The 14,033-nt window shown below is 38.5% G+C and overlaps 1 long non-coding RNA gene across 1 annotated transcript in view; it reads left to right on the top strand.

Moving 5' to 3' along the window:
• The window catches only part of LOC125283372 (uncharacterized), a 262,139-nt gene that overhangs the window by 183,993 nt on the left and 64,113 nt on the right, over positions 1-14,033 (top strand). Inside the window, exon 3 of the long non-coding RNA XR_007191159.2 lies at positions 12,521-12,650. This is a non-coding gene — a long non-coding RNA (uncharacterized LOC125283372). The remainder of the gene's footprint in view (positions 1-12,520; positions 12,651-14,033) is intronic.

Here is a 14,033-nt window from a genome sequence, read left to right as displayed (position 1 = left end):
AAGTATTCAACAAATGAAGATTTTATGGATATCTGTTCTGTTTTATGTGTATATCTTATTGTGATTTGGCACATGCAGGACTTTAAAATTCAAGAGGAGAAGCGCTTCCTCCTTGTCCCCATCTTACTAGGTTGGAGCATAATAAGATGACCATATAAAACAAAACAAATATTGGTAATGAAAACAACTAATGGTTTCTCATCCAGTCTTCCTAAAACCAATAAAAATTTATTGAAAATTCAACACACTCACATATGTCTTCTCAGGTAAGCCCAAACCCATGTGTTCAAGGGAAGCATTTAAATTTTTAGAATAATAGGTCTGGGAATAGTGACTGATGGTTTATCCACTGAACCAGCTCTAGAAAGGGCATATGGACAATGGTACCAGAGGTATTTGGCTCACTGATCCTTCCTTTCTTTGTTTTCTTACTTCTGAATAGACACAATGCACTGCAGAGAACCCTTGCTATTTTTTGTTCCCACATTCTCATTCCTTCAAAAATAAAAAGAGAAAAAAAAATGACTTAGGTAATCAGGGACCTGTTAAAGGCCCTTGGGAAGCCCAGACTGACCCTACTAATTTCTCTCAAAGAAAAGCCATATAAAAACAAAATCAACAGCCTAGTTAAAGGGATGATATAAAAATCCCCTAACTTGCTGAGGTCACCAAGGTACTGATGAAAGGAAAGAAATGCCTAGATCCTAAGGCATCTTTGGTATGAAGAAGTGGCCAGATGCAGAAGATTGTAGGAATATGTGTGTATATGCAAGGTATAAAGATGAAGAGTGTAACAGAGATTGTCATGGTAGTTTACCACCTGGCCAAGAGTAACACTTTAGTGCAAAAGTAACAGTAAAATGAATATTGGGAGTGTATTTACAAAAGGGAGCATGGGACTGCTGTTAAGTTCCAAGAATAAAAAAGCATATATGAGTGTGTTAAAATTTTAAATTATTTCTTGCAGACAATAATGCCGGAGAAGTTTAGAAAGTGGAGTGATTAAAATGGAAGGAACCATCAGGGAATATTTCTTGGAGAAAATGAGCCTGTAATTGGCCTCTGAAGGGTTGGATTGGTAGAACGCAGAATGATGGGGATGACGAAAGGCCACATACCTTCCCATGGGAAGATTTATACCTTAAAGCAAAGAAAACTACTCAAATAGAATGTCTAGCAAACGGTGCTAGAGGTGATGAGGTGATGTTGGGAAGTCTTCTCTCCTTCATTCCCCTCTTGATAAACAGAGACCCCTGGGCAAAGAGACTCACCCCTCCAGATGGTCAGTGGTGATGAGGCAGAGGAAGGTTTTCTTAATGGAGAGTTCGATGAAGTGTCTAAGTTTGTTTAGAGAGCCATCACAGGACCATAGGGTGCTTTATTTTTTTTTAAGATTTTATTTATTTATTAGACAGAGATAGAGACAGCCAGTGAGAGAGGGAACACAAGCAGGGGGAGTGGGAGAGGAAGAACCAGGCTCCTAGCGGAGGAGCCTGATGTGGGGCTCGATCCCATAACGCCGGGATCACGCCCTGAGCCGAAGGCAGACGCTTAACCGCTGTGCCACCCAGGCGCCCCCATAGGGTGCTTTAAACAGAAGTTTATTTCTCACAGTTCTGGAGGTTGAGAAATCCAAGATCAAGGTGCCAGCAAAGTAGGTTTCATTCTGAGGCCTCTTTTACTGGATTGTAGGCTCCTGCCGTCTTCTTTTGTAGTTGTATGTCTTCTTCTCCATGCTCGCTCAGAAGAAAAGTGAGCTTAGGTCTCTTCCTCTTATAAGGACACTAATCCCATCATGGAGGCCCTATCACCATAACCTCATTTAAACCTAGTTCTCTCTCTTGGGGCACCTGGGCAGAGTCTACTTGAGATTCTCTCCCTCTACCCCTCCGTCCCCTCTAAAATAAATAGATAAACCTTAAAAATTTTTTTTTTTCAAAACTAATTGTCTCTCAAAGGCCCTACCTCCAAATATCATCACACTGAATGTTAGGGCTTTACTATGTGAATATAATTCTGTCCACAGTGGGAGTAAATCAGTTCCTTTGGAGGGAGCTTATTATTCTTTAAGGGGCATTAGGAAAAGCTATCATGTAAGAGAAGGAAAAAGTAGTCATAGAATGAGATAAATAGTGTAGTCCTGAATACATGGCTATTTAAGAAGCTAGGCCCAGAAAAATAGATGAGAAATTGTGACATTATCTAGAAGTATAATTGATCAGCCATAGGAACTATTTAGGGAGACTAGTCATGCAAAAGAATCAGAATGTGCAAAAGGTAATTGGCTAGGGAAGGAACAAAGGTGGGGTCTGATTTCTGCATCTAGAATTCAGATAGAGTTAATTTCAGGGAAGGAGGAGAAAATAAAATCGCTTCAGAATGTTTTGGTTGCGAGGGAAGGACACTGTAGTGTTGCATAGGAAATGGCCTTTCTCATATAGGGCCAGGAATTAATAGCAAAGAGACAGTTGCAGAGTGAGTGCAGAATGATCCAAATTCAAAAAGGCATGGGCCTGGAGTACTGGAAGGAGGTGACTATGTTATACTTACTGGCAATGGCAGAAATGATGAAAGATTAACCCTTTGGTATGGATTTAGAACAAGGCTGTTTTTGTAGAGTAGGCTAAGATCTTGACCTAACCATCACCCCAATGGCTACTGAGCTATCATGGGAACAGATTGTGACACAGACTAAGATGAGACACCAGTAAAGAAATCATAGTTACCATAGGATCTCTAAGCGTAGCCTCATTATAGACAACAGTAGCCTTTCATGTAACATCTTTGAAACTCTATTCCTTTTGAATACCCATCTTCTTTCTTTTCTAAGCAAGTTTCTAAAAAAGATAGTGACAAAATAGAGGGGCATCTGAACTACTGAGGGTCTAATATAAAGAGGCAGCTATGAATACATTTGATGGATGAAGGAGACTGATTTTGCTAGTAGATTGTGGTTTACCTCAAACAGTAAACCAATTGACACATAATCAGTGCTGTCCAGAGAGCAAGCAATCTAGCATGCATCCTCTTCATTTGTCCAAATATGAATTGTAATGTTAAGAACAAGTCATGATAAAAAAAAAAGCACTCTAATTGAAAAAGTACACTAACAAAGAATTTGAAACTATGTAAATTTAAGGCAATGTGAGCTATAAAGTTTAATTTTATTCTTATTCCTACCTCTAAATATGTCATATTTATTGGAATAGATTCCACAAATGGTTTTTCAAGGTCTTATTAAAAATAGTCAAACTCTGTGCTCCTGCAGGACCTGTGGAATCTACATTACACTGTGACCTCATTCTGAGCTAGTAAAACCTGGATACTTTAAAGTAGTTTGAGTAAATGGAGAAGACATATATACATATATACACATATATATATGGGGTTTCCATTGAATTTTAAACTACTTTTTTCCACTTTTGCCCTACCATTTTCTTCCATTTCTCTGTCTGTCTGTCTATGTGATAGGAATCAGAGTCCATCCCAGTGATTGTGGAGTTGTAAGTCGTTATCTCTGGAGCAGCCAGTGTGAATCAGAATTTAAACTCTACCAGCCAAAGGATGACAAACAGTCTCAGAATGTAGCGTGTCTGCCAATGTCTGTTACTTGAGGATAGATGAATATGGTTCTGATGTGATCATTTTCTATTGGCAGTAGGGAGCTATTATGAGACAGGGTGCTAGGAAACAAACAAGATATTTACTTATTTTCAAATAAAAAATTCCAGAACCCCTGTACCTAGAGTGTTTTGTTTTTTTTTTAAAGATTTTATTTTTATTTATTCGGCAGAGATAGAGACAGCCAGCGAGAGAGGGAACACAAGCAGGGGGAGTGGGAGAGGAAGAAGCAGGCTCACAGCAGAGGAGCCTGACGTGGGGCTCGATCCCGCAACGCCGGGATCACGCCCTGAGCCGAAGGCAGACGCTTAACCGCTGTGCCACCCAGGCGCCCCTAGAGTGTTTTTTTTTTTAATTAAAAATGAAAATGTTATTGAAAATGGTGCATTTGGATTTTATAGATATCCTCAGCTAAAACCTTTTAGCTGCCCCATCAAAAGAGAATTATTGAAAAACATATGCAAATAGATGATCGCAAAGAAGGCAGCAAGCCAGATAAAACCAAGGTCAACGATAGTGTGACCTTGACTTATCATCACTGCGCGCTGGACAGGCTTGCTCAGTTTTCCTGATCTTTGTCATGAAAAGTGGCATAAGCAGAGTTGGAGGGTTTTAGAACATAAAATTTTCTCTGGTCGCCTGGGTGGCTCAGTCTGTTAAGTGTCTGCCTTCAGCTCAGGTCACGATCCCAGGGTCCTGGGATCCAGTGCAGCATGGGCTCCGTGCTCAGCAGAGAGCCTGTTTCTCCCTCTTCCTCTGCTCCTCCTCACCACTCCTGATCTCTCTCTCACTTTCGCTCAATAAATAAATAAAAATCTTAAGAAAAGCCATAAAACTTTCTCAAGCCCATTCTATGTGAGACAAGTGTTCAGCCTCAATTCTTTTATACGTTTTTAATTTGGAACAGAAGAACCTTGGACATTTTTAGCTGAGCATGTATGAGGGTAAGGAAGTAAACATGTTTTCATCCTTGGGCCTGCCAGCATTTGAGTCTTCCTGATAGCGGCAGAGCTGGCAAATTCACTCAGGACCAAACCGTTTGTGCCTGTGTGTGTGTTGAAACTTTGAGTGGAAAATTAGTGTTACGGTATAATTTTTGTTTTATAAAATCCTAGCATTTCCAAGGCTAACTATTTCCTTCTAAAGTGATGTTGTTTATATAAACTACAACCAAATACTGGTTGTACCTATATGAGGGCTTTGAGGTTTGAACTGCCAGGATTCTAAGAGATATAATCAACTGAATTAAAGTTTGTTTTCTGTCAAAGTCTGAACCCTGAACACTGAAACACGACTATAATTAAATATATGTCCAAAACTTGACATTTATCAAATCTACCAAGGACTGCCTACTTGACACTGATTTTATTCAGAATATTAGTGCAGTCAATAAGAAATCTAAAATGTTAGCTTAATTGACTGTGAGAGTCTTTGTAGAAAAATAAAGAATGTGTGCAAAGAAATAGTGAAGGCAGGTGGGATCAGAAACAAGTCGATGTGGGGATTGGACACTGAGAGACTAATAAAAAACGATTTAATTTTCTGGTCTGGAATGTGGTGTTTGTCCAGAATACTTGGGAATGGCAAGTGATAAAGTATTTCTGGATGACAAAAAAAAAAAAAAGTGTTTTTAGTGGATTTGCTAATGTTTTAGAGGTTTTAAACTGATTCGTGGAAGGAGGCCGGATAGAAAAAGAAGGTATCATGTGTGATACAGAAAGAGCTGTAGTGGAAATGCTGCCCAGCTACTTTAGCCATCACCTGACTCCTGTTATCTCCCCAGGTATGTCTCCCATCACTCCTTCAAGAGCAGCCCATCCTCAAACCATACCAAACTACTTAGAGTTCCCTGAATCTATCACAAAGTACCTTTTTACTCCATGCATTCTCCACTTGGAAGCGCTTTCCTTCTTTGACTGCAGGGCAAACTCTACTTATTTTTCAAGACTTTGTTGAAATATCTCTTTTGCCATGAAGCTATCCCTGAAATTCTGCAAAATTTTCCTTTTTTTGCACTAATTGCACCGTCAAAAAAAATTTATGTATCTTCTCATCTAGAATGTTCAAAACAGGCAACAGACAGATTTAGTCATTTTTTTATGTACCTAACTCATAGTTACTGTTCTATAAATGCTTATTAAACAAATAAATGAATATTGAATATCAGGACTTCGGAAAGATATATGACTGCTTTTCATGATATAGTTGGGAACAAGATAAAGAACTAGAGTCTGAATCAAGTAACAGTGGACTTGTATGGTTGATTAAATCACTCTCTAGCCCAGAAGGTGATGGGCAATATGAATCTGGAGGGAAGTCTCCAGTGAAAGACCTTAAGGTTTTGTCTTTAACTTGATCCTGTACTGCCTGATAATCAGTGATATAAAGAAAGAAAGAAAAGAATATTAGAATTAATTGCATTTATTCAACCTCTGGTAGTCTTAAAACTTTTAAATTTCTAGAATTTCTTACCCCCTGCTATATTAACCAATAAATTAGTTTTGTGGTCTATACAATACTCTTTTTTAATTATGTTATTAGTTTGATTTTCCAAAAGATGAAAATCACTATTTGAACTAAAAAGAAAACCAAACAAAGGAAAATAGGATAAACACTAAAGGTTCTTAGTTTGTAATGATGAGGTGTCTCTCCTGGTCTTTGTTGTTTCCTTCCTAGCGTTATCTGAGCATCAGCAACTTGTTGAAAATAACTATCTATTTTTTAGTATTTTTAGTGTATTTTGTTAAATAAGACACAAGATACTGGGTTTCTTCAGTATTTTAGATGGATTTTGGTGTCCAACAGGAAAAGTTAGCAGATGACAATAATAATAATAAACCTGTACATTTCTGAGAACAGATAGACTCTTCTAGAAAATATGTGAGTTCTTTCATGTAAGAAGCCTGCTGTTGGAAAATAAAGAAAAGGCCACGCTCTCATGTGGTCCTGTTGCTTCCGAATGTAAATTAAGCCATTGGTTCTGAGGTCTGACTAGTCTTACCATCTCAAGTCTGTTTTCTCCATGCTACAGGGAGGAACCCAATGTCTGGGTCTAAGACTGACTTGTACAAATAGCAATGGATACAAAAGAGAAGCGTGGTTTGTTCATAGTTTTAGACCCAACAGGGACTTGAGACATCATCTGGTTTAGAGTTTTCTAGACCTGATGACTCATCAGAATCACCTAGAGAGTTTTGAAAATATAGATTTCTGGTCCTCATCCCCTGAGATGTTCTGGGAGAAGGACCTAGACAATTAGATTTATTAAAACCTCTAGACAGTTTTGATGCCTAGCCAGGTTTGGAAACCACTCATCTGGGGCGCCTGGGTGGCTCAGTCGTTAAGCGTCTGCCTTTGGCTCAGGGCGTGATCTCAGAGTCCTGGGATCGAGTCCTACATCAGGCTCCTCTGCTGGGAGCCTGATTCTTCCTCTCCCACTCCCCCTGCCTGTGTTCCCACTCTCGCTGTCTGTCTGTCTGTCTCTCTCTCTCTCTCTGTCAAATAAATAAACAAATAAATGAAATCTTTAAAAAAAAAAAAAAAAAAGGAAACCGCTGATCTGGTCAAGCCTTCTTCATTTCCAGATGCAAAAACTGAGGCACAGAAGTGATGCTCCGCTTGAAGTTGGCAGGGCCAGCATCAGAATCCTGTGCCTATGAGGTACACCCAGTGTATCTGTATTGAACCACAGAAACACAGGTGGTCTCGTGGTCTCGTCATCTGCCTGTTTGATATTTTAAGTGACCTTTCATAGTTATAGGAGGCAGTGGAATAGGAAGGGAAAAATATCTAATTGAAACCAAAGACTCAAATGAGTGCTATGAGAATCTGGTGAAATGATAGTTTAATGCTTCATTGACTGTGAAGTGGTAAATATATAAATATATATATATATATAAAATAAGGTACATACAAGGGAATAAAGTTGTCAAATGAAAAAAAAATTTAAATAAGAGGAAAATTAGGACATCTGAAATAAATTTGATGGTGCACTAAAATTGCTCCAGCCTTCTTCTATCTCAGAGAGGCGTAGTGTACAGATGAGCAGGGTATATATAGATACTTTCTAGGTTGTTTGTGTTATTCTCTAAGAACTATAGACCAAACATTGAAACTTGAATTCAAGTTTTTCTAAGTATTTCCTGCTTGAGTGTTCTGAATCCCAATTCTATCATTTGTTAAATTTGGTGATTAAAAAATATTACAAAATTTTTTTCTGGCTTTAATATTTTGTAATTTTTTTTCTTTCTGCTGACTTTGCAAATCTCTTTACCATCTTGATTTCTCCTGTTTTCTGATTCTGCTTTGAGGTTTTCCTCGTTTTCATCTCATTTCCTGTTTTCTTTTGTTTTTTAATTCAATAAATATTTATTAAGCATCTTTTTATATATGCTAAATATTTGGGAAATAAAAATGAAGAGTACAGTGTTTCTGACAAAGAACTCACCTTGTAGCTAGGAAGAACACCATGTAGTAAGCACGATAGTATGATAAAGGCTACAGTAATGACATAAACGAAGTGTCATGCAAGCACATGGGAGAGAAAGATAGAAGACACATGGGCATGTCGTTGAAATTTATACAGGTTAGAGGATTTGAGTTGTATGGCTGGAAGGAGTAAGCATTCCAGTTGAAGTATGGATAAAAGTGTGAAAGTGCCTGGTGTGTTCAGGGAATAACCACTAAATCTAGAGTGGGGACTACAGTTTGGTATAGAGTGTGGAATATTTGGGTTAGGGAAGGAAAATTAAAAGGAAGTCTCTGAAAAAGTGAGAGAAACATGGTAAGATATGGATTTTAGAAAGATTGCCATGACAGCAATTTGGTTGTGTTGAAGGGGCCTAGAATGGAGAGGGAAACCAGTCAGGAGGGATTGTAAATAATTCTGGCCATAGATGAGGAGAATCAGAAGACAGTAACATTAGGGTTAGAAAGAAGGGGGGATATAAGAGAGAAGATCAGAGAAACTTTAGCAAGTTTCTTCCTGAAATGAAATTAGCATATCCGTTAACAACAAGGAAGCAAAGCTACCTGTGGTTTTAGGATTTTTTTCCTTTTTCGTCTTTTTTTTTTTTTTTTAAAGATTTTATTTATCTATTCGACAGAGATAGAGACAGCCAGCGAGAGAGGGAACACAAGCAGGGGGAGTGGGAGAGGAAGAAGCAGGCCCCCAGCAGAGGAGCCTGACGTGGGGCTCGATCCCACAACGCCAGGATCATGCCCTGAGCCGAAGGCAGATGCCCAACCGCTGTGCCACCCAGGCGCCCCCTTTTTCGTCTTTCTTGCCTCTCTTCCTCCTTCCATTTTAATTTATTTCAAGCCTTTCCCTTTTGCAGAGGGATAATACTAATGCAAGTTTCTAAAGGATCATTCACTATGCAAGGCCTAGGCTATATGCTTCCCGTTTCTCTCTTTGCTTTTCTCCTTGCCAGCCATACTGGCTCCATTGCTCTTACTTAAATGTCCTAGACATCTAAGGGACTCTGTATTTGCTTTTTCTTCTACCTAAAATGTCCTTCCCTTATATATTTACTTGACTCAGCTTTCACTTCATTCAAGCTGGCTTGCTGACTACAGGGGAGAGGAGGGGAGGGGCAAATCCCCTCCCCCTGCTAGGATCTGAGGTGCTGTCCATTTTCTTTCTTCTTCAGTAATTTAATGTTAGAGTTTCCTATTCATTGTTGGGGTTTGAGTGCCTATCTAGAGGAAGAGCTTGTTCTCCCCTCAAATGGATTCCCAGGGGCTTTTTCTAAAGGAGCAAAATGGGCCTGAAGATGGGGGTATCTGACTGTTAAGGTAACAGCAGATGCTTTCTTTTCCTTTATACATCGTATTTTTATACTTCATCCTCAGCATCTCAGGCTTTATACATGGAATCCCCCAAATGGAGAGGGGAGGGGTTTCTGTTCCTCCCTAGAACAGATGAAGGTGGGAGAAAGTATATATTTAAAGAAATTTAAATTTAATAACAAGTTTCTCTAAGATGACAACAAAAACAATAATGATGACAACAAAACCTGGACAATCTTCCCTGGCAGGTAGGTATGCTCCTTGTATCGCCTGACCTGCTATATTTTCCTTTATACACTGATCTCTACCTGACCTCTTACATGTCTATATTATTTATTTATTGAGTTTCCATATATTACAGAATATGAGCTCTCAAGGTACAAGGTCTTTATCCCCAACTCCTAGAATACTGTGTGGTTCATAGTAGGCATTCAATAAATATTTTATGAAGAATACCTTTGTAGGATGGATTTCATTGAGAACCTGGTTAGAGTATTTATTTGTAATCATGTATTCTTATAGGAAGGCAATATTAGGATTACTTACTGGAATTCCAAGTCTAAAATAGTAGGTTTTGTTTTCTTGGCTACTTGATGTTTTTCTTCTTGCTTTTTTCATTCTTTAAATGTATCTATATCAGAAAGACAATACGTATCAATGAGCAACGAGGCTGGGGTCTTACTGAGTATATCTCATGAAGTATTAATTGATTGGCTGATAATTCTGCTTAAACTGCAAGGTATGAGTGTGTGTGTGTGTGTGTGTGTGTGTGTGTGTGTGTGTGTGTGTGTGTGTTATGGGTTTGTGGCTGAATGGAAAGAAAGGAATGGCATACTCCAAAGGTGTTTCCAAAGAAATAGCGGTTCTTCTGATTCTTCAAGAATTTATGGACACATTTGATGAAAAAGGCTTATAAAAGCACTTGCAAATTTTTGGTTCAACAAGCATTTTTGAGCAAGATGCAAGACCCTGTGGGGAGGAAGACATGGAATCCCTTATATTAGATTTACAGTCTAGTGACACATGCAGGCTGCATGGTCTCCCTGGGCTGTACTACAAGACTGAGGGTATTTAGTGCTACAACAGGAAAGCAAAATGCTCTCAGAACAGACCGAGTGGAGAATGAAGTCCAAACTAATAGAGGTGACTATGTGATTTTGTTCCTTATTGGTGAAGGAATGCTAATAGAGAAGTGATGAGAACATTTAGGTTAGTTAGGGAAGGCTTCAGAGGAGAGGGGAGAAAAATGTGGCACCCACACAATATATAGGGGAGAGTGACTGTTGTCTGTGTGCCCTGCTTCCTGTCAATCAGATGGAGGCTTCTTTCTCCAGGCCTGCCCCCTGTCAAATGAGGAGTAACCCTAGAGGATATACAAAGGCTCTTTAAGTTCTCTAAACTCTTTCAGGTTTCTTGTAGTTGATTACAGGAGGAAAGAGGTCCTAGGTTAGAATATTTGCTACCTACTAGGGAAGTAAACTAAGAACCTGTCTAAGTGTATAATGGTATGGGGAGCTGGTTGGGTAATGTTAATATTGTCAGGCAGTGCCTGGGAAGGAATTCTTGTGGGCCTGAATCCCTTTGAAGGCAGGAAAGCCCTAGGAAGGACTTGGGTTTGTTTGGTATTTTACCACTCCCCCATCCCCAAGCCTCAGTGTGAGAAAAGGTTATCATTCCTTGGCTTTCAAGGTTTTCTCAGAAAGATCTTTTTCTTTGTGCTATTTATGCTACAGGCCCAAACAAAAGCACTCAATACGCCAGTTATGGAATAGTCACACTCCAGCTACAGCACATGGGCAGCTGAGTGAGTCAGAATGGCATGGACTGGCTTATGGCCTAATTATAAAAAAGAAAACAAAATTGCTTTAGAGTAACAAAAACTGGAAAGTGCTATTGTAGCATACGAACAGAAAATCCTTGCCTCTGTAACCCGTGTTCTCATTTTACATGAAGACAGAAAGTAAGCTTGACTATGAACTTACCTTTCTAATGCTTTCTTTCTTTAGCCTCTTGTTTCAGTGAGTCAGAGCAATGAGTGTGGGCCATGAGGGTATGAAAAAGAGGTTGGGTACAGTGGTGCTGCCTATGGAATTATCTTCCCTCTACAAGAAAGGCTGTTGCTTTCAGTATATTCCTGAAAGAAAAAAAAAATTGTGAACTCAAATTTGAATATTACCTTGTAATAGATTTAATAATAAGGAAATGGACTTGAGTCATAGCACTAAGGTCTTGGGCAAGGCAGTGTTTGGGGATGATCTGATGTATTCTGTCCTGAGTTTATTTGTATATTTGCAGATAGAAAAGAAGTGGTTGGAAAAGCATGTTGATCCTGACAGTAGTATAAAGAGGGAGGAGCATGAATAATGAAGTATGTGTGTGTATGGTGAAGTCAGGCATATCGACATGTATAGGAGACAGTTTAGCAGACCAGTTAAAGAGTATAGGTGCTGGAAACAAACTGCTGCAGCTCAACATTTTTCACTTATTAGCTGTAGGCCTTAAGCATATTACTTAGCCTCTTTAAGTTTTTGTTAGACTGTCCAAGTTTACTATTCCTCATCTGTAAAGTTGAGATAATAATAGTACAAATCTCAAAAGTATTTTTGAGCATTAAATAAGATAGTTCATATACTCAACCTCTAATAAGGGCTCTATGAATGGAAATCATTTTGATGAATAAATATATCTACTGCAGCTGACATTACTGATCGATGAAGTAAGGGTATCCGTGTAATGAATGGATTTGGTGAGAAGAGCGGTGAAGATACTTATTTTCCTCTACTGTGTTTCCCATAACTGATATCACCATTAATGATATTGCAGTTTCCAATAATTTTGATCCTACTATATAAGTCAGACAGAAGTCTAGAATTTTTTTATTAAACTTTTTTATTTTAGGACAGTCTTGAATTTATAGAAAAGTTGCAGAGAAAGTATAGAGTTCTCATATATCTCCCCCCCCACACCCATTTGCCCCCATTATTAACATATTTCATTAGTGTAGTGCATTTGTCACGATTAATGAAACAATATTGACACAATTATTAAGTAAAGTCCAGATAAGTTTTCCCTAATGTCCTTTTTTTTTTTTTTTTTTTTTTTGTTCCAGGATCTCATCCAGTATATTGCCTTACATTTCATCTTCATGTCTCCTTGGGCTCCTTTTTGACTCCGGCCGGCAGTGTCTTAGACCTTCCCTGTTTTTGATGACCTTGACAGTTTTGAGGATTACTGATCAGGTATTTTCTAGAATGTTTTTCAGTGTTTGTTTGCCTGATATTTTCTGATGATTAGATTGGGGTTATGCATTTGAGGAGGATGACCACAGAAGTGCCATTCTCATATATCAAGAGTATGTAGGGGGCGCCTGGGTGGCTCAGTCTGTTGAGTGTCGATTCTTGGTTTCAGCTCAGATCATGATCTCAGGGTTGTGAGACTGAGCCCCGCCTGGTGTTTGAGCTCAGCGGGGAGTCTGCTTAAGACTCTCTTCCTCTGCACCTCCCTTCTTCCCCTGCTCACACCCACACCCACATGTGCATGTGTGCTCTCTCTCTCTCAAATAAATAAGTCTTAAAAGAGTAAAAAGAGAGTATGTAGTAGCAGCATGACTTCTTGCTGTTGATGTTAACTTCGATCTCCTGGCTTGAGGCAGTATTTAAATAGTCAGTTTTCTCCACTCTAGTTCTTCATTCCCCTTCCCCTTACTCCATTCTGTATTCTTTTAAAGAAAGTTACTATGTGCATTTTATACTTAAGGAATAGGAGATTATACTCTAACTCTTTGAGGACTGATTATCTACGTAAATTGTTTGGAAATCTATACAGGAGATTTGTCTGTTCTCTGCCCTCCCTCCATTTACTTATGTATTTAATTATTAGTTTATATTAATATGGATAGTGTGGACGTTTTAACAATATTAATTCTTCTAGTCCATGAGCACAGACTATCTTTCTGTTTATTTGTGTCTTCTTTGATTTCTTTCATCAGTGTCTTACAGTGTAAAAGTCTTTCACCTCCTTGGTTATATTTATTCCTAGTATTTTATATTTATGATGCTTTTGTAAATGAGACTGTTTTCTTAATTTCTCTTTCTGATAGTTCGTTGTTAGTGTGTAGAAATGCAACTTTTTGTTCTACATTGATTTTGTATCTTGCAACTTTACTGAGTCTATTAGTTCTAACAGTTTTTTGGTGGAGTCTTTAAGTTTTTCTATATATAAAATCATATCATCTGCAAATATAGACAGTTTTACTTCTTCCTTCCTGATTTAGGTACCTTTATTTCTTTTTCTTACATAATTGCTCTTGCTAGGACTTCTAGTAATATGAAGGACAAAAGTGGCAAGAGTGGGCATCCTTTTCTTGTTCCTGATCTTAGAGGAAAAGTTTTCATCTTTTCATCTCTGAAAATGGTATTCGTTATGGACTTGTCATATATGACCTTAGGATACTCTCTTTAAATGCCAGTGTTCTCTAGTGCTCCATCTTCAGGTCTTCTTCACTTTCTTAACAATACTCCATGGGTGATTTCATGATGTCAGCAACTGATTCCTCTGGCTTTGATTTCTATTCTGAGTGTCAGATTCTATTTATAGCTATAAACTAGACAGCTTCAAACCTA

Source organism: Ursus arctos, unplaced genomic scaffold, assembly GCF_023065955.2.
Source record: "Ursus arctos isolate Adak ecotype North America unplaced genomic scaffold, UrsArc2.0 scaffold_15, whole genome shotgun sequence".
Taxonomy (NCBI): Eukaryota; Metazoa; Chordata; class Mammalia; order Carnivora; family Ursidae; genus Ursus; species Ursus arctos.
This window is presented reverse-complemented; position numbering and strand designations above follow the sequence as displayed.